General features: G+C 36.1%; 1 pseudogene across 1 annotated transcript; it reads left to right on the top strand.

Moving 5' to 3' along the window:
- The first annotated feature begins 1,015 nt into the window (after positions 1–1,015).
- Positions 1,016–21,975, top strand: LOC309634215 (olfactory receptor 13C7-like; annotated as a pseudogene). The gene has a single exon. The product of its transcript is annotated as an olfactory receptor 13C7-like (transcript).
- The last annotated feature ends 26 nt before the right edge of the window (positions 21,976–22,001 follow it).

Genomic DNA, 22,001 nt, shown 5'->3' with positions numbered 1-22,001 from the left:
TCCAGCCTGCAACCAACCATTTGCCCTGCTCTCTCTTTCTGGAGCACAGAAGGGCATGATTCCTTGGCTTATTCCTTGGCTGGTCACATAGGGCAGCCTTCCTGGCTTCCCCATTAACTTTCTATATTTTTTCTCTTCCTCCTAGTGAGTTACCACCTAGATAATGGTTTGGGAGAGATTTAAAAAGAGATCATGGTACAATAGTTTATTAACAGAAGAAATTCCCTTCTTCCTGCTCTTCCTTGCCTGTCTCTGTTCACGTTGGCACGTGGATCTAACTTCAAAAGTGTGAGTTGAGGCAGTTTTGATTTGTTTGAGCACAGCTGCTCTGAGTAGAAGGAGGAGGAGAAGGAAGAGAAGAGGTTGGAGGAGGATAGAAGGAACTTATTATTCTGTTACAAATGAGCACTAAACTAAGCACTTGTATCTTGAGAGAGTGGGTGTTGAGAAAGAAATGAAAAGAGAGTGGCTCCTTTTCTTTGCTCAAAGAAAAAGGCCCAGATGAAGGAGACCATTTAAATACTTAGGACAAATACGAGAAAGTGGAAAAAGTCATCTCATTAACACTGAATTAGCCCATCATAAAAGGCCCAGTTTAATCTCTCCATCTTCTTTTATGTCATTTCCATATTTCCCCACACCACGAATGTGTCAAGGGAAAAGATACTGGGGGAGGATTTGCTTACCCATAATCTTCATCAGTCTTGCCTCCAACGTCAGTCCAATATAACAGTAGTAGAATTTGAGATAAAACAGTGTAGTTGTTATATAACACGGCTTCAAGAAAAGTTTCCCGCAGTCAGATCGTCACCCCTGAATGCTAATGTAGGGCTTCCCTGGTGGCGCAGTGGTTGAGAATCTGCCTGCCAGTGCAGGGGACACGGGTTCGGGCCCTGGTCTGGGAGGATCCCACATGCCACGGAGCAGCTGGGCCCGTGAGCCACAATTACTGAGCCTGCGCGTCTGGAGCCTGTGCTCCGCAACAAAAGAGGCCAGAGGCCGCGATAGTGAGAGGCCCGCGCACCGCAATGAAGAGTGGCCCCCACTTGCCACAACTAGAGAAAGCCCTTGCACAGAAACGAAGACCCAACACAGCCATAAATAAATAAGTAAATAAATAGATAAAATTAAAAAAAAAAAGAATACCTATCTTACAGGGTTATTGTGAGTGTTTAGCATAAATGCTAATGTATAAATTTTGGAGCCACTACTGATCCTTCTTCTTTATGCTCTGCAATAGCCATGCTGAAATCCTCGCAATTTACCCCGAACACTACAGTCTTTCTTCTTTATGCTTTTGTATTGATACAACATCTTATCTTAAACTGGAAAGGCCCCTCCTAGTTAGTTAATACCTTTTCCTAGGAAACTTTCCTGAATTTCTAGTTTGGGCAGGATGCCCATTTAAGTGCTTCCATAGAACTGTGCTTACCTCTCTCCTAGTATCTTTCATTTATTCATTTAGTAAACACTTAGCATAATAGATTCTGTAGTATTACCAGAGATTCAACTGGGAGAAGGATAGATACTGATCCTCAAAATGAACATTGGACACAGATTACTTAGTAAAGAGTTAATTTATACTTTCAAGAAACAATCTCTGTGGTACATAAATAGTTTAATGTCCAAAAAATTATGGAACACTTCATAAATCATTTTATCAGACTAAAATAACTTTTACACCCCAAATTGTCAAAGATAGAACAAAACTATGGTTCAGTCTCATTTGAATATATATGTAAAATTTGTAAATATATTCAAAACAATTCCAACTGTATATTAAAATAATTTCATGAATACAAGACATTCTGAATATTATTTAGATATCTATCAACATAATATACCAGACAAATAATAGCAAAAACCCCTATATGATCATCTAGAAAGATATAAAAAAATCATTTGCTAGAATTTAACATTCTTGATAAAAACTCTTAGTAATTTAGACATGGGCCAATTTGATTTTAAATGATGAAACTCTGGAGGTGTTTCCCTAAAAGTCAGTTAAAGATTACTGTTATTGTCATCATTATTATTACTTAATATTATTTTTCGGAAATAATCAATAGACAGTTGTAATTTGTTTTTCTTTAGGATGCTGAAAATCTGGTATGTAGTGGTGGAGCATGTTATGATATGTGAGAAAACATACCTTCATATGTTGTACCACTGAAAATTGTATTCTTGCAGAGGAGTAAAGGATAAGGAAAAATGCTCATGATATATTATTATGTGATAAAAGCAAGTTACTTGGCAATATAAATAATCACAATTTTGTATATGTGTAGCTGGAAGAAACAAAAATATTAACTGTGGTTTTCTTTGTCAGATTGGGTTTGAAGCATTTAACTTTTCTTAATCTTTTTCATATTTTCCAATTTTTCTATGCTAAGCCTATATATTTTAATTGTAAAAATAAGAAAAACAAATTTTCTTAATAGGGAACTGCCCTGGGGCAAAGGTTAGCATCTCTGTGTTCTTTCTAATGATTAGGAGACGCCAAAGAGGCCAGAAGGTCCAAGCATTTGTTGGCTCCAGCTGTCTCTAAAACCCAAGAAGGAAAAAGAACAGTCAATGGATTGGAATTGACTTGAGATTTTCTGTTGCTTTTTTTCATAGACTAATCAGGCCATTTAATGTTCCAGTTTCAACCAGTCAATCTCACAAATATATCCACTCTGAGAAGACGTACTGACACAGCCCAATTCTTGGAAAAAAGATTATAGGGCCCACCATTTAGAATGTGACCAAGGTTAGCGGTACAGATAGGATTCATTAAAAAAGCAACAACAGTATCATACAGTAAAGAGAAAGAGGAGATACCTGGTAGAAAGGCAAGACCTTGGGGAAGCAGTTGGGGGCTTCCATTACTTTTGCTTCTTTCTCTTTCTCCAAAAAATGTAAAGTTTCAATTTCTTGGCTCCCTGAGCTTTATCCATCTCCCGAAAGGCCCTGTCCTTAGATTATTTTTCACCATTGGGCACCACCTATGCAAGGAAAGAAAACATCAAGACTCACAGATCATGTGCATCTATCGTCTACCTGTATTTGCCAACGGAAGTTTGTCTGTAAATCATATAAATTCAGCCAGTGTTTCCTATTTTGCCCCAGGAGCCTCTTAAATCGGGCTCTACCTCAGCCATCCTGGAAGACTTCCTCGGGAGTAAGTTTCCAGCACTAAGTATTGAATTCTAATTTCAGAGTTATCAAGTTTCCCCTTTTGTGTGTAAAACGACTTTGTTCTTCACTGAAACACCCGTCACAGGAGATCCCCAGTGCTTGTGTGAATAAATAAGCTTCTGTGAGCCCCCAAAGGAAACATTAATGAATAAGATGGAGTGAGCAAAGGCAAAGGTAAAAAAGAAAGGCCTTTTCTCCTTTTTCTACGTGGTATTGAGAATTATTCTGGGTTTTTCACTAACATTTCTGTGTGGAAACCAAGTGCAATTTTTTTGTTGTTGGAAACACAGCAACAGCCTTTCACTCTTATCTAGTGGGAACGTCTATCTGAGCAATAGGCTCACTCCTGGGGTTGATTCATCTGGCTTATCCTGAATGCTCTCACCATCTCCAAGGCTGTGCCCTAATCCTTTTATCCCTATGTCCGAAATGCTGATAAGATTTATTTATGAAAAAGTACCATGTCTTAATGCAAACAGCAGTTGGCTAGGAGTCAGAGAACTTAGAGTTTAGTCTCCACTCTGTGGTTTCTTAACTGTACAGACCTTGGGCAAGACACAAACCGTCTGAATGTTATGTGCCATCTGTAATATTAGCATAATAGCACCTATTTTATAGAATTGTTGTGAAGTAAGTACATGTGACATGTGATAGATAGTCCTTGATACAGAGTAATTGCGCAACCCGTGTTAATTTAATCTGGACTTTCAGGTTCACATTTTTTCCCCTTTTTTCATCGTAAGAAGAAATGATAATTTAAAATGATGTTTATAGATATTCAAGATATTTCCTTAATTTAATAATTCTTTTTGTCTATATTTCCTTTTTAATTTTTTATTTAGAGCCTTTCAAATTAATAAAAGAAAAAAGACTGAGGAACTGTTACAAACTGGAAGAGACAAAAGACAAATAACAATTATATAGAGTGTGGGACCTTAAAAAGGATCCTAGAACAGAAAAAGACACTAGTGGAAAATTGGTGAAATCTGAATAAAGTCCACAGTTAATATAACGTACCAACCTTAATATCTTATTCTTGATACTTGTACTATGGTTGTATAAGATATTGACATTGGAGGTTAGTTGAGAGATGTAAGGGAACTCTTTGAACTAATCTGGTAAATTTTCTGAAAGTTTAAAATCAGTTCAAAGTAAAAAGTTAAAAAATATATAAAAAGTAAATTATTGAGAACTTATTATTTCCATTTCTTTTTCTTTTTCTGAAACAAATCTTTACAACTCTGCCCCAGTACTTCCTATTTAATTTTTTGTGTAGGATTCTTACCTTCTCCACACCCAATAGATAGCATGTCCTGTTGGGACTTCAGTTTCTAAAAAAGGATGTAGTGTTAGACACAAGCACACTCATCACTATATATCATTCCTTATTCTATTCCGTATTTTACCAACTTCTTGGTAATAAATTCATAATAAATTCATTGTGGTTGCACTTCCTCAAGCTAGTTGACATCTTAGCTCTCTTCTTTTTTTGAGCTGTTTGGTAAGGCTGTCATTCTTACCTGAATGTTCTGTCTTGAGTTCGTATCAATAGTAAATCTTACAAATATTCCCCAATCTCTGAGCCTTAAAAATTTCCTTAGGACCCATCAGTGGCTCTGATAGCAATTTAAATCCTTCTTTGTTTTCTTCTAAGAGACTCTATAATCTCAGAAGGGATTTAAATAGTATCTCTAAACTATTATGTGGAGAGTAGTAGTAGTTCTTAAAGCTTTAGGGATATTGCCTCAAAGATCTAATTAAATCTAACTTATTAAATGATAATTTATTTTTTAATAAATTAAAAACGTATTAAATTAACATGTACACACTACTATATATAAAATAGATAATCAACAAGGACCTACTGTATAACACAGGGGGCTCTACTGTATACTCTGTAATAACCTATATGGGAAAAGAATCTGGAAAATATTAGATCTATGTATATGTGTAACTAAATCACTTTACTGTACACCTGAAACTAACACAACATTGTAAATCATGTATACTCCAATATAAAAAAAAGATAAAAATACAAATTTCCTGATTAAATAAATAATACATACTTATTGGAAAAGATCTGGGAAATTTGGAAAAATTCAAATGAAGAAATTAAATTCATCTACCATTTCAGTTATAGTAACTATTAACATTTTAATATAGTCATATGCATATACTATATATAATAAACTCAAGAGCATAGTGCATTTCTAACTTTCTAACCTACTTTAAAAAATAATTGTATATTTTGAATTGTCCTGTGTTATTTTTTCAGGCAATTTTAACTGATTTCAAAATATCTGTAAATGGAAAATAGGGAACAAAAAATAAATGGAGAGTGAAACAGTAATTTTCCACTTTTGACAATAATGACAATGGTGAAAGACTAGAATCAATGATTCTCTTTATTCCCTATTCCTAATGAGTAAAAGCCCATTCCCAACATTAAATCTTACGATTTTTGTAGAATGGAAAATCCAGTGCAATATGGTTCATTTTTCCTTGGTGGAGTAGGGATACCTAAGGCTGTAATAGCTGAAGGTGTAGATGCCCAGCCTCAAGAGAATGGGCAACACATTACTGCCATTGCTTCCCAACTGCTTCCTCTAACTCCACTTATCCTGTTGGTTGGCTCTCTGACCATGTTGTGATAGCTCCAAATCTTATTTTAATTCCATTCACATTTATATCATACCAGCACCTCTAAAGTATATACATTAGTAAGAGGGATGTGACTTTAACATGGAGACCCAAGATCATTTGTAAAAGATAAACCATGAAAGAAACAAAAACAAACAAACCAAAAAACCACAACAACAACAACAAAAAAGATAAACCATGAGGCAAGAAGTTAGTATGAATAATTTGGAAAAAGTAATGGGCAACAGTACTTTAATAACATTATAAACATTTGTTATATTTCTTTTATTCCTATTTGAGATCTGATTATGTGAAAGATCTTTCACTAAATTTTGATGTCAAAATTGTGAGGATGTACAGAGATGAAAAAGCAAGGTTCTTGCTTTCAGATAGCTAATTACATAAACATAAGACAAGGCAAAGTGAAACTTGTTCCATAAGGTTAAAAACAAAGAACAATAATTTTACAATAGTTTTCTGCCTCCATGAATGTTATTATGTGATATTTCTTTTTAGTAATATTACTATAATTTTACTGTTTGATTTTTGAATGTTAAACCACTCACATTTCTAGAATTAACTCCACTTAATTGTAAGCTATTGTTCCTTTTATATAACACTTCATTCAATGTACTAATTGTTTTTTGAGGATTTTTTCCAACTGTGTTCATGAGAGCTAGGCTCTTAATTTTCCTTTTAAACATAATCCTGTTAGATTTTGGTATGAAGTTTATGCTAGCCTCATAAAATGAATTGGGAAACTTTCCTGCATTTTCTATCTGTGAATAGATTGTGTAAAACTGAATTTATTTCTTTCTTAAAAGAAAGAAGTTTCAATTTCAATTTCAATCTTTCTTAAAAGATTGAAATAATTCATGGTGGAGTTATTTGAGCTAAATATTTTTTAGGGAAGATTATAATAATGAATTCACTTTTTAAATAGATATAGAACTTCTGGTTCCAAACAAGTTGGAACAGATGCTTCTCCCTATTCTGTTAAATACAGCTAAAACTCTGGATATTATATATAAAAAAGCCTAAGAAGACTGGGAAAGGTAGAGAGAAAAAAGACCAGCTAGTGCCTTTGGGACCCAAGCAACCAAAAGGCAGTGGGTTTCCTGGATTTCCTTTTTGCCTTCTATATATCGCAGACTGAATTCTAGATAAGCCTACAACTTGGAAACACCAGTGGGAACAAACAAAAAAGCACCAAGGAAATCTTACTCTCTGTAGCCAAAGGACCGAGAGGAGAGTAGCTTAGCAGGATAGAAAACATTTTGGCAATACTTGCCATATTGCAGGCGAACACCAGAGAAAAATACTGCAGCCCTTTGCCCTCTTCTTCAGGTAATATCAAGTAGGAAGCCTAGACTTCCACCCTCTTCCAGCTGTAGCAGGTGCCCTTCCCCTCCAGACAGGATTTCAGAAGAGTACTAGTGGGAAGTCCGGGCTTTCCCTACATCCCATTGGCAATGGATTTTCCTATCCCCATTGTGTCATGAAGGCCATGCGGTGAACCTATGCTTCCACCCCATCTGGTATGAATGAGGTAGTGACTCCCTTCCCTAAAGGGCGTGGTTTTAGAAGAGGACTGCTAAAACAGAAGATTTGAGTAAGATCCAGATTCTCATAGTACATACAATATCCAGTATAAAAATGAATATCACTGTTCAAACAAAGAATCAGGTATCTCAATGTAAATGATAAAAGACAATCTCCAGATGCAATGACAAGATGAACATCTGTTGGAATTATTTGACAAGCAATTTAAAGCAGCATTATAAAATATTTTAGTGAGCAATTATGCATACATTTGGAACAAATGAAAAAAATAGAAGGCTTAAGCAGAGAAATAGAAAGTCTTGGAAAAGAGATGGGAAATATAAATAAGAACCGAAAAGAGATTTTGGAACTGAAAAATACAGTAATGTAAATAAAAAATTCCATTGGTAACCTCAATAGCAGAATAGATGGGGTAGTATGGAACATGTTGGTATGATTTTCTGTTCTTTTCTTAAACTTGGAAATAGAATCTAAGATTATTTTCTAATAAATATATTTGGGGCTATAAATTTTCTTCTGATCCCTGGCTTTAGCTGGATTCCATAAGTTTTTAGTAGTATCTTCATTACCATTTGATTCAAAACAGCTTTATTTTTTGTTGTGATTTCTTCCTCATACTATACGTTATTAGGAGTCCATGTGTAAGTTCCTAACATTTGGGATATTTTTAGTTATATTTTCTTTTTAAAAATTTTTCTAGCTTAAATCTATATGGTCAAAGAACATTCTATGAATGATTTAAATAACTTGAAAGTATTTAAAGCTTATTTTAATGCCTCATATAGTTACAGTTTTCATTCTGCTATATATCCCATTTATTGAGTTTCTTATTTCAACTGTTAAATATTTAATACCCAGTATTACCGTATGATTCTTTTTTTGGTAACTGCTTATTTCTGCTTTATGCCATGAATATACTTCCTTATCTCATCAAGGATATTTATTTTGCTCCATCAAAATTTTTGCCCTCTCTTGTTCAATGAATTCTGCCTCATGTGATCTTGGGTTGCACATTTTATTATCTTTCTTTTATAAAAGTTGTGTTCACCATTTATCACATTATTCTTCTCTATAGAATTTGTTTTCCTCTGAGGTACCTTGGTCAGTAATGTGTACCTTATACGGAAAAGGCAAAAGTCCAGGCCCTAACTTGTGCTACTTCAGGTGAGTACAAAAGTAGAGAGCCCATTGTACTACACTTGGGGTATGTGCAAATATGGTTGCTCATCTGGAAACCCTAACTCTTAGGGTACTTATCCTTCACCTCTTCCTGGACGCTGTTCTTCTAAGTCCTTTTCTTCATTGGTAAAAATATTTCATCTTGTGTAGTGAGATGAGACAGAAAGAGGGAACTCCCTAGGTAGGTAGGCTGCTTTGTGTGCACTTGTAGTGAGTTATTCACTCTTCAACTCTTCTTAGCTCTGGACCACTCTCATGTTGCCTTATGTACCTTTGCTTGTAAGGATTATAGAAGGGTCAAGCATAATTTCCTCATGGCAGTGCAACAGAGAAGGAAGAACTCTACTCAAAACTACTCCCACAATCTATTTCTTGTCAGTGGCTACGTTCTGTTTCCTTGGGTTTCTTCCAGTTTCATTCTATTCTTCAGGTTGATATATTTTTAATCTTATTTCTATGTCATTTCCATGTTTGAGTGGGGAAGAAGTCAAAAGATTATGCTAGTTTGCTCGCTGCAAAAACTGGAAATATATTACTTTCATAATAAGTTGTTTATTGATGATTAATTAGATTAAAAATTTATTAAGAAACAGTCCTCATACAGAGACCTATATTGGAACTGAGTTAAATTAGATTGATCTGTGCTATATTTATTTTTCCCTTGCCTCCGTCTCTTGCTATCTCAACCAGATTTATTGATTGGTAGTGTTTTTTTGTTTTGTTTTGTTTTAACCACCACTCGGATCCTTCCACTGCTTAGTGTTGGAGATATTCCATTCAAATTCTAGGTAACTGACCCCATATGATGTCCCTGTTCTGTTTCTTATATAATGGGCTAATTGGTATTTACTTGTTGCCTTCTACTACTCCATCAATCTGTCACTCTTCTGTCCTGATAGATTCTTTTCTGCCATGTACAAAACCCACCTGTTAGAGAAACAGGCAAGAGAGAAAATGATAATGAGGCTGTGAGAGATTCTCATGATTAAATGAGTTAACATACTGATCCCAGTGTAGCTGTATTATGGCTAATGTTAACAGTTTAAATAAATTTTAGACTGAGGATCTAGATGAGGTTCTGTGCCCATTCAACAAAAATGTATGAAAACATTGCCTTTATCTAACTTTAAGGTGATGAAGGCCTATCATGAAATCAAAATTTTGTTCACAATTCATATAAAATATAGCTGTATTTAAATAGAGTACATTATTTTAGGGAACAGAAGAGGAGTGAGCCAGATTAAGTGACTGATACCTAATTACATGGTTAGTTTGTCTTTAGATGAATTGAAATGGACAGGTGTACCGGCTTCCTGGTAAAGGGACAAGAAGATGGTATTTGAATGCCATCAATAACTAAGAGATACAGAGGGACCTGGGAGTTAGGGAACTCCAGCAGTGTATGCCAGCCCCTCCACGGAGAAGCATGGAATGATGTGTGGCCTAGCCTGAGGGAGAGCAGCGTGAATGGAGAATCCAGGGCAATCTCTGGAGGATAGATGGGCAGTTGACATTAGAGGATTTGACCCCAGATATTAAAACCCTAGGCATCAGCTTGCCATTTTTGTAATGGGCTATAGTACTTAGCAGAGGACTAAAGTAATTTCATGGGATCTAGGGAAAAAGCAGACCTGGTTCCTAGAACAAGGAGGCCTCAATTAATACACACTGAATTGAATGAAACCAGGAAGGGAGATGACAAGATGATAGTCTAGGACTTAGAAATGTTGAAGAGTGGTACTTGATCATGAGTTTTGTATTAGTACATCTTAAATGTTTCCTCTTACAATATGTGTCCTGGAAGGGACAGACATATATATATATATATATATATATGTATATATATATATATATATGTATCATAGCTGTAGGTGATATTTATGTGGTGGCTGAGTACACTTGAGACAACAGATATACAAGCTGTATTTATCAGAGTGGTTCAGGGAAATACACTGAATACTGTCTTTCTGTTTCTCATTTGAACGTTTTGAAAATAATATTGCTTCACAGTATTATTGTGAGTAGTACTGCTCAGATACCTGGAGGGAGTGCAGGACTCCCTCCATTGCCTGGGAATGGCCAGAACTGGCCGTGGTGCTGAGTGGGACAACCCAGGCTTGGACTGGATTCCATGTGAATCCTAGCCACATGAAGTTAGGGTTGCTAGGCTAGCAAATAAAAATAGATGGTGCCCAGTTAAATTTGAATTATTTCTAATTGCCTTCCCATATGTACACTGGGAAAGAAGAGAAGTATTGTATAGGAAATATTTGTCCTAAAAATTACTTGTTTATCTGGACTGAATTATAAGTGTCTATACTACATACCTCTTTAATTATATTTCTATAAATATATGGCTCTACTTAATATTTCTTTGTCTTGCGTAATTTGCTTATAAAACTCCTTGCAGTTACAGACTATCTTCCATTTGCATTGTAATAATGGCTTTTACTGTGGTCACATCAAAACTATTTACTTCCTTTGTCTACTCAACATTCATTAATGAGAAAACATGTCCAACATTTGCATTATGAGCCAGTATACTGAAAAAGTAGTTACATAAAGTTCACAACTCCGAGAACTGCTCTTCAAATTTGATTTTTTGAAGCATATAATACCATCTTTCATGACATAAGTTGCTTTCCCATTGTTTAGGATTATGTTGCTCAACGACTTTTTAAAACTATTGTCCACTGACAAAAAAGCATTGTTGTCAAATTTTATTCCATTCTTTTAAAAATTACACATGATGTTTTCACTTGTTTCCATGCAGGAAGAGTATTTTACAACATCTGAGTAAAATGATTGAAATCTTCAAGGGTTGATATTGATTTCAAAAGATAGTCATGGCAAGTGTCATAATAATTATCCACTTCAAGTTGGAACATCTTTTCCTGTTCATAAGTAAAGTGTGGTTTGCTCACATCATGGAAATTGTTGATGTGGTCGGCTCTGTATTGTGTCATGCCAATGTGGGCATGACTGAAGGACAGGTTGGATAAATTTGGGGGTATTGTGCGTGTATTTGAACAGAGGGCCTGGGTGAGCAAAATTAAAATGACTGTGCATATGATTCTGGTTGTTTAGAGAGGCCAGTGAGACCAGAATGAAGCTTATGGGTTCTGAGCCTCCAGGATTTAGAGGTCAAAATAAAGGTTATTAGCAGATACTTTATTAAGAACAAGTGTCATTTTGACCTAAGTGTCACAGATTACTGCTACATCTTTCCATCAGATATAGTTAATTCTAATTTCTATGTCTTGACCATTTTACCTGGAGAGCAGTTCTAAATTTGGTCTTCCCAGAGGGTGTAAGGTCAGAAGATTTATTTTTTTTGTGAGTTCCACCTTAATTAAATTGTATTAACAACTTTGTTTTAATTACTTCTAAGGGACTTCATCCCAAAAGTACTAGAAATTTTCTAAATTCTATCCAAACTGCATTGTGAACTTTAAATTGCTTTTGGGATTAGAAATATCCTTAAAGCAGCAATGACTTTAAGTTGTTTGGTGCTCCACTGGCTAATCCTTTAAGGGATCCTCTATTAGTGAAATGACTGTAAAAAGCCCCAACTTTCATTTTACTGGAAGTCAGTTCTATTTTGCTAGTGGTTAATTGCTTTTTTTTTTCTTTTTACAATGTAGCAATGGCAGCTACTTGATATTAATGAAAAGTGAGAAGCAGATAGTTCTTCTTATAGTTATCTTACTGAATTTACTGGGATGGAATTTATGAGACCTGCAATCTCATTAAAAAGTAAGGCTACTTCTGTTTCTGGCACTTTAATATAGAAATACTCTATATTCCAGTAAGTGGGGATACAGATAATTATAATGTATCGCTAATGCTTAAGAATATTTTTGAATGACTCACCCCTCTCTATTATGGGTTTTCTGAATATGCAGTGAGAGGAAGATAAGCAGAGCAGCTGTTAGAGCGGAAGCAGCTGATTTCTATGCAGGGAGAAGATAATATGTATTTTCTCATACCTGAAGGTAAAAGAGTAAATCCCCCGTCACTTAAATTTCTTAGTTTATACATTTATTTTTGTTTTGACTGTAGGTTGAGACATGTGCACTGGAGTTTTCTGAGATCAACGTGTCATTCATTATCAGGCAGGACAGTAGAGTTACCTACATGTCCCAATTTGTACTGAAAAAGACTAAGAAGAGTAATTTTATCTAACTATATTTTCTTTTATAACCATTACTAATGCCTTTGATTAATATTCTTAGGATATCGCAGGTATATATTTCTCCCCAAATTAGAAATAACCAAACATCATTTCTCTAAGAATGTGTCTTTTCAGTTTGTTCTTCTAACCACAAAACAATGCTGCCACTGAGATTAAATTACTGTTGAATCAGGATCTACATCTAACCATTATGTTGTAGTAACTGCAGAACAGTTATTTTTGCTAAGGCTAATAACATTAGTTGTGTTTTGGATTGTTTGGTCAAAATGTTATGGTGACATTGCATTCACAATAATCTCAAATTCATAATGTAAGTGAGATACACAGTTCTAACCCAGTTGTATGTGTTCTGAATCTGTTTTCTAACAAGGGCATATTTTTTTGGAGTTAAAGCCTCCTTCATGTGTTCTAAAAGTCTAACTGATCTTAGCTTAGAGGATTGTAACATGTTCTTATGCTATCTGTGTATCCAATTATAGGTCCACATTACCCATAAGGGAAGCCACTTAAGGGTGCAAACAACTCTTAAAAACACTGTGGTAACAGATGCACATGTATTCTGGCTGCTGCAGAATTCCTTTTGGTGAAAGAAAATATTAACATGGGGAAGACTAATGAGTCTTCTGTTACAGAATTTGTCCTACTGGGGCTTTCTGGCTACCCAGAGCTTGAGGCCATTTATATCTTGCTGGTGCTATTTATGTACCTGGTGATCCTGCTGGGAAATGGAATCATCATCATTGTGTCTGTGACTCTCACCTGCACACCCCCATGTACTTTTTCCTCAGTAACTTATCATTCTTGGATATTTACTACACCAGTTCTTCTATTCCCTTATTTCTCAGCAGGTTCTTAGCTTCAAAGAAAACCATTTCCTTCTCTGGGTGTGGAGTGCAAATGTTTCTCTCCTTTGCTATGGGAGCCACAGAGTGTGTCCTTCTAAGCATGATGGCATTTGACCGCTATGTGGCCATCTGTAACCCTCTGAGATACCCCGTCATTATGAGCAAGAATTCGTATGTGCCTATGGCTGCTGGGTCTTGGATTGCAGGGGATGTCAATTCTGTGTTGCAAATGTCTCTTGCCATGCAGCTTCCTTTCTGTGGGGATAATGTCATTAATCATTTTACTTGTGAAATCTTGGCTGTCTTAAAATTAGCCTGTGCTGATATCTCCATAAATGTTATTAGCATGGTTGTTGCTAATATGATTTTTCTTGTGGTTCCAGTACTTTTCATTTTTGTTTCCTATGTTTTCATTCTCTCCACCATCCTGAGGATTCCTTCTGCAGAGGGAAGGCATAAAGCCTTTTCCACCTGCTCTGCCCACCTCACAGTGGTGATTATATTCTATGGAACCATCCTCTTCATGTATGCAAAACTCAAGGCTAAAGACTTCTCTGGTGCAGACAAAGGACAAGTCACAGACAAAATCATCTCTCTCTTCTATGGTGTCGGTGACTCCTGTGCTCAACCCCCTCATCTATAGTTTGAGGAACAAAGATGTGAAGGCAGCTGTGAAGAATATACTCTGTCGGAAATGCTCCTCAGAGGAAATGTGAATGTTGCTTTTTAAAAAAACAATTCATTTACTCTGAATGCAGGACTAGTTCTCACCTGGAGTTCCAAAGTAAATGTGAGGGTTGGTAGTATCATTAATTCTTGAAATTCTCATTTTTCTGTTCCTAGCATCTAAATGTGAGAGAAATCTGGGGCCTATATTCTTCATGACTGGCTTAAAGAAAAAAAGGGAAAGAAATCTATGGGTAAAAGGATTCTCATCCAAACCACCCACCTTCACAGAATTTATTATAGTTTAACTCTGGGATGATGAATTCTGTAATCTTATGTGAACAGAAGTACCTTGTAACTAGTTTAATTTCTTATCCTCTATTTGCATCAGTTTTCTAGTCTCATATCTTTCTTAGGAAGGTAAAGTAGAAAGTGCCTTGTTAAGTGTCAGAGTGCTATATAAACTCAACATTAAATAATTCATAACAGGGTAGTGTTTGACCTTAGAGAGGAATGACCACTTTTGGCTATGTATACATTATAGGCAAGAGTAGAAAAAAATGATGCTATTTTTCCTAGGGCTGATATCCTTTTGGCTGCAATCTGGCAAGCATACTTCTGTGCAGAGCTATCTGAGGCAATGTGAGGCTTAGTGCAGATGCCCCATCTGATGGGGAAATTTGGTCTATCTTGTGTTTCAACAGATGAGCAGTGACATCTTTGAATGAAAATGATGATTACTGTTAAGTGACATAAAAATTACTTAGTTTCTAGAGACTGTGGTTGTCCACTTCTCTGAGAACATTGTGATAATGGGTTTAGAGTGTCACAGATTAGGTATTTCTACAGTTACATGAATTTCCTGTAGAATATGAGCTTTCCATTCATTCACTGAGTCATCTCTTCCTTAATTCAATTATTCAATCAACCAGTATCTACTGAATATCTGTTTTGTTTCAGGCATTATGCTACCTATTGGCAATACCAAAACAACTAAACAACATGGAAACAAAAACAAAAACATGACCAAGGGGTACACAGTCTTGTGGAATATAGACTGACATGAATTTGGGATGAAATATTAAAGAATATTCACAGCTTTTCCGTCTCCACTATCTTCTAAGCTGGATCCTTTGTTTGTATTCATAGTATGTTGGGTCTTTATTGGGCTTAAAGAGTATGGGTAGAATAGGACATTCCAAGAAGTCAGATCTCTGATATCCCTAACCCTCTAGCTAGCTCTGCTTTTGTCTGTTTTATATGCTCTGAGGTTCCACGTAATATTTTATTTGGAAAAAAAATAAAAGTTGCTAGGAAAAGTTTTAAAACCACTAAGGTGGACTATAGAATACAGTAAGCGTTATAAGAAAGAGACTGATGCTTTTGGATTGGTGTTTTAGAAGGATCACTTTGGCACTAATTCCCAGGGCAGTTTCACATTTCTTGGCCAGCCACTAGCCCTTACCTTGTTTTCCTTCCTGTAGGTTTCAGATTACTGAGACCTACCCAGTTCCTTGGAGTTTTAATTCCCATCCTGATTGGTTATGGAACAAGTTTTCTCAAATAACTTTCATGATCCTTTCACTTAAAGTTTTACTTTAACTAACAGAGGCAACAGAGAAGAAAAAGTAACATGAATGGCAACATTCCACAGGTGTAGAAAAACTTCCAGGCTTTACCAGAGTTAGCTCTGATATAAGGATAGAAGAATACTGACTATATATATTTACCTCTGCCTCTTTCCCAGGGCTTGTAGTCCTTTTTCCTTAGTGGAAGATCTTCCCAGCACCTAAGTCTGAGAAAAAATGCCTCTAATCATGTACTAAAGTCTATTTTGCTTTGTTTGAGAATGGTATTGTTTAAATACTTCATGTGGTACAGAGGACCAATTTGACTCCTGAATGCAAGCTTCTTCCTTCATTCTTTCCTTGTATTTCTCTTCCTTTCTTGGTTTTAAACTTCACTAGGTACTTACTGTATGTTTTTATGTCACTGACTAATCCCTATACTCTGTAGTATTTTCCCTTCAACTGTTCAGTATTCACATTGTTCTACGTGTATTCATTTGTGTTTACAAATATATTCATGTATGAAAATGTAAGGAACATTTATAAGGCAACCTGGAGTCACATAGTATGGCCTTAGACAATCTCTGAATTCAACCATTCTCTGAGTTTTATAATTATTAATATCCAACTTCAACAGATCGCTTGGTCAGTGTGAGGTGACTATACAATGCAATCCTTTATGTGAAAATGTTTGAAAATTTTAAAGTACTAGAGAAATGGGAAATATTATGAATTATTTTTATTCATTGATTTCTCAACAGCAGGGACTAGATCCTGCATCACTGTGAACTTCCCTCTGAGAACTGCTTTTGCTGCATCCCATCAGTTTTGTAAGGTTGTGTTTTCATTGTCATTTGTCTTGAGGTATTTTCTGATTTCTTCTTTGGTTTAATTGTTGACCCATTGTTTTTTTAGTAGCATGTTATTTAGTCTCCATATATTCATTTTTTCCAATTTTTCTTTCTGTGGTTGATTTCTAGTTTCATACTGTTGTGGTCAGAATAGATGCTTGAAATAAATTTCTGTTCTCTTAAATTTGTTGAGACTTGTTTTCTGTTCTAGTGTGTTGTCCATGCACACTTGAAAAGAATGTGTATTCTGTTTTTTTTTTTTTTTTTGGAGTAGTGTCCTGTAGATGTCAATTAAGTCCATCTGATCTATTGTGTCTTTTAGGATCTCTGCTGTTTTCTTGATTTTCTGCCTAGAAGATCTGTCCATTTATGTCCATGGGGTGTTAAAGTCTCCTACTGTTATTGTATTCCTGTCCATTACTCCCTTTGTGTCTGTTAGTATTTGTTTTAGGTGCTCCTATATTGGGTATATGTATGTAATGAGTGTAATATCCTCTTGTATTGATCCCTTTATTATTATATAGTGTCCTTTGTCTTTCATTATGGACTTTGTTTTAAAGTTTATTTTGTCTGATATGAGTATTTCTACCTTTGCTTTCTTGTCATTTCCATTTCCATAAAATATCTTTTTCCATCCCCTCACTTTCAATCTGTGTGTGTCCTTTGCCCTAAGGTGAGTCTCTTGTAGGCAGCATATTGTAGGTTCTTGTTTTTTCTATCCAGTCTTCCACCCTATGTCTTTTGATCCCAGCATTTAGTCCAATGCCATTGAAAGTAATTATTGATAGATATGTACTTATTGCCATTTTAAACCTTGTTTTCCAGTTAATTTTGTAGTTCTTCTTTGTTTATTTTTTCTTCTTTTTGTTTTTCCTTTTGTGGTTTGATGGTTTTCTTTTGTATTATGCTTGAGTTCCTTTTTTTTTAATTTGTTTTTTGTGAATCTATTGTATGATTTGTGGTTACCCTAGTTTTCAAGTGGTTCAAGTGAACCCATAACTATATCTACTTGCTTCAGAATAATAGTAATATAAATTCAAACACATTCTAAAAGATCTACATTTTTTTACTCCCCTCCCCCAAATTTTGTGATTTTGATGTCCTATTTTACATGTTCATGTTCATCCTGTTGCTGTTAATTGTAGTTATTATCGCTTTTACAAAACTTTTTTGATTTTTAAAAATCTATGTACTAGATTATTAGAGTGATCTTTAGTCCTTTTGTATATTTGCCTTTTCTACTGTGATTTTCCCTTTCCTATAGACTCTTGCTTCTTTTCTATTTAGAGAGGACCTTATAATATTTCTTTTAGGTTGTGTTTAGTATTACTGTAATCTTTTAATTTTTGCTTGTCTGAGAAATCCTTTATCTCTCCTCATATTCCAAATTATAATTTTGCTGCATAGAGTATCCTAGAGTGCAGGTTTTTCCCTTTCAGGACTTTGAATATATTATGCCACTCCCTTCTGGCCTGAAAAGTTTCTGCAGAGAAATCAGCTGATAGCCTTATGGGGGTTCTCTTGTAACTGACTCTTTGTTTTTCTCTTGCTACCTTTAACATCCTGTCTTTATCTTTAACTTTTGCCATTTTAATTAATTATGATATGTCTTGAAGTGGGTTTGTTTGGGTTCATCTTGTTTGGGACCCTCAGTGATTCCTTCACCTGGTTATATGTTTCATTTTTTAGATTTGGAAAGTTTTCAGCCATAATTTCTTCAAATACATTTTCAATCCCCTTCTCTCTTTCTTCTCCTTCTGGAACCCATTATGCTTTGGTTGGCACACTTTATATTATTTCATAGATCTTATATGTTGCTTTTTTTTTTTTTTTTTTTTCATTTGTCTGCTGTTGTGACTGGGTGATTTCCATTATTTTCTCTTCCAGATCACTTGTTCAGTTTGCATTAGTTTGTCTTCTATCCATTGCTTCTAGATTGGTTTTTATTTCAACAATTGAATTGTCTAATTTTGATTGGTTCCTCTGTATAGTTTCTCATTCCTTGTTACAGTGATCTGCATTTCTATTGATAATCTTTCTTAATTCCTTTAGCATTTTTTTTTTTTTTTTACTTCCTTTTTGAACTCAGGATCTAGTAGGCTGTTGAGGTCTGGTTCATTATGTGTTCTTTCAAGGGATTTCTCTTGTTCTTTTAATTGGGAGTAGTTCCTCTGCTTTTTCATTCCACTTAACTATCTCTGTCTCCATGAATTTAGGAGAAACAGTAATCTACTGTGGTCTTGAAGGGGTGTTTTTATGTGTGAGCATCCCTATATAGACTATGTGAGTCCAGTATTTTTGGTGCAAAGGCTGTTTGTGGTATGGGTGCTAGCCATGCTTTTTCTCAGAGTGTGCTGGATGTTATCCCCTGGATAGAGGGAGTATGATTGGTATTGTGGTGTCCAGAGCCTGCACTGGATGTTGGGCAGCACCTCCTCTTTGCTTCATGGCTGTCACAGCCTTGTTGGAGGTGGAGTCTGCTCCCCAGTTATTAGAGTAAAAGCCTTGAGGGTCTGGTTCTTTAAGGCTCTGTTGCCCTTAAGTGTGTGCTCTGTCCCAAAGGAGGTGAGCACTGAAGCAAGTGAGGCCCTGTTTGGTCACAGTGAGCCTATGCACTGCTGATGCAGATGTTTAGAAGCAGCCCGAGGTCATGGCCCTTTCTTTCTTGTGTTTGACCCTGACGTAGTGCTAGGTGGTTCGGGGGACAGAGTGCTGTGGCTGTAGGAATCAAGATAGTTGTGTTGCCTCCTGGGGCCTGGGCTGTCTCTGTGGCAGTGTTCTCTCAGGACCCGTCCTCCTCAGGTCTGGCTCCAAGCTGGGTATGGTGTGGGTGGAACTGGAGTGCCCCTGCCAGGAAATGAGCCACTGGGTACTCCTTTCCAGGGGCTGTCTGACAGATTCTGTGATGCCACCCGGTGTGAGCACCAACAACATCCACTGCTGCCAGACCCACCCATGGTCTGCCCTTGCTTTGTGCACGCTGACAATGGGCTCTGAGATTCAGCCTGGGCCATACCTCAGGCCCTTGAGGCTCTCTCCTTGCAGCTAGACCGAGTCCTCTCCCAGGGCTGGTTCGCCCTATATTCAGTGCCTAGCCACCAAGCATACCAGCAGCCCTTCCTGACTTGAGTGTTGGGCTGGGAAGTGCAGTGAGGTGGCAGCTGTCAGCAAAGGTCTCTCTTCTCTGATTGCTAGCAAGCCAACGTCTCCTACCCAGTTATGTGCGGATCTTTCTTGTAGCTTTGGTTGTATAAGAGATCTTCTGCCAGTTTCCAGTTGGTTTTCTGTGAGAGTTGTTCCACATGTAGAAGTATGGGATTGGCCAAAAAGGTTGTTCGGGTTTTTGCGTAAGATGTTAGGGAAAAACCTGAACGACCTTTTTGGCCAACCCGATATTTTTGATGTGTTTGTGTGGGGAGGTGAGCTCCACATCTTCCTACTCCACCATCTTGATCCCCCCTGAGTGGGGCTAGATCCTTTATATATTCTGTGTCCCACTATAGCCTAGTAATAAACCACAGTTTCTATAAATGCTTTTAGGTCTAAAAGGAGCCCACTAAATAGGATACTTGTTGTTTATTTGATTGATTTATTGAAATTGGCTATTGAACTGAATATAGAATATACCAGTGGAGAGATGCGTTTATCATGCTAAGGTGAATGAAAAGATAAAATAATTGAAAATAAAGTCACAGACAAAAATATAATATTTCTATTGCGAAAATGAGAGATTCACTCCTATTAAATAGAAGAAGTGAATTTTTGCTTACTGCCGGGTGTAATTTGATTTTATGTGCTACTTGGAAGAGTTTATGATACTTCTGAGAAGAAAAACATTCAAAAGTGATGTTCAAGACATATTTTTTCACTCAAAGACCCAAACCCTCAGGGTGTGGAGTCAATACATTTTACTAAAGAATGGAAAAGTAAAAAGACAAATAGGCTTTGCATCTTGCTCTTTAGTAGTGTTCCATCCCATGGCAGAAATGGGAGTAATGAAACAGTTATACACTGTGATAAAACCTATTATAAAACTAAAAACAGTAAAATCACAGAAACAAATCTTCCACAAGTAAATAATAACATTTTACCTGGGTTTGAAGGATAAGTAATATTTCTCCAAGTGGAAAGTAGAGGACAGATATCCCAGGTGAAGAGCACAGTAGAACAATATTTTCAAAGGAAAATAGAGACTTGATCCATGAGGCATGTTGAAAGGATGACGGGAGTCAGAACAAGGCTTAGGTGCTTTATTTAATGAGGGTAGAGGGAATGTATTTTAACCATGAATAAATAATTAGAAGGGCTAATAAGATGTACCCAATATAAGGATTTTGTGAATTGAGAATTAAGACTTCCTTATACTCCCACGTAGTTGAATCTCTTAAAGTCTTGCTTGGCTCCTGCTTGACACTTATTCTTAGAAGAGAGACACACTGCTCTGGTTTTCCTGTAATATTCTTTGGAAAAAAGCTCCTCATGAGGGTGTTAAGTGCAAGAGAGGATTCTTCTGCCCAATTCTGCTTACAGCCATGCTCATCCTGGGTTTAAGAAACTTAAGCTGGGATAATGGATATGGACCAATAGAGAATAATTAGCCTTTTCCTTGATCATACAAAAGAACATATCTAATGTGTGCACAAATGACATAGATTATTTTTATAAATCCACACATATTGCTGCCCTTATTAGAGAAAAAAATGTGGTAGTTTCAAATGAAGCCAAGGATTTCTGGATTGTCAGATTTCTTTTAAATTGCTCTACTGTGTCTTGCCTAACAAGATTCTTTCTGTGTGGAATGAAAATGCATCATTTATCCACAGATATGGATTTGTTAAAAAACCTGGATATCAGCTCTTGTGTTTCAGACTTTTTGGTGGGACACACATGATAAAGAAAGGCTCTTTACTCTTCTAAAACAGACCTCAGTGATATCAAGGGGTAAGGACCTGAGCTAAAGGGACTATTACTGGCCTTTGGTCAATGAAATATGCTACTAACACCAGGATAAGAATGTTATTTAAAATTTTATTGATAGCATAATCTGTGGATGACCATATAATATGATTTGCATGCAGTGATCCAAGTTTATGCTGGTTGTCCTAGTATAATTGTTAAAAATACCCTGTTTCAGTCTCAGAAGTATCCTAGTTTGGATAAGAGATATTGTGGCCCTTGTCACAGAGTAGAGTTGCTCAGAAACACTGTTTTGCAATTTCTACCAGTCTGGGAAGTTAGTGGATTCTAAGGGCTTCTTTTCTTTTCTTTTTAAAAAAAATTTTTATTGGAGTATAAATTACATACTATAAATTAT

Source organism: Balaenoptera borealis, assembly GCF_965194805.1.
Source record: "Balaenoptera borealis genome assembly, chromosome: 8".
Lineage (NCBI taxonomy): Eukaryota > Metazoa > Chordata > Mammalia > Artiodactyla > Balaenopteridae > Balaenoptera > Balaenoptera borealis.
Note: the sequence above shows the minus strand (reverse complement) of the source record. Positions and strands in the feature narration are given on the sequence as shown.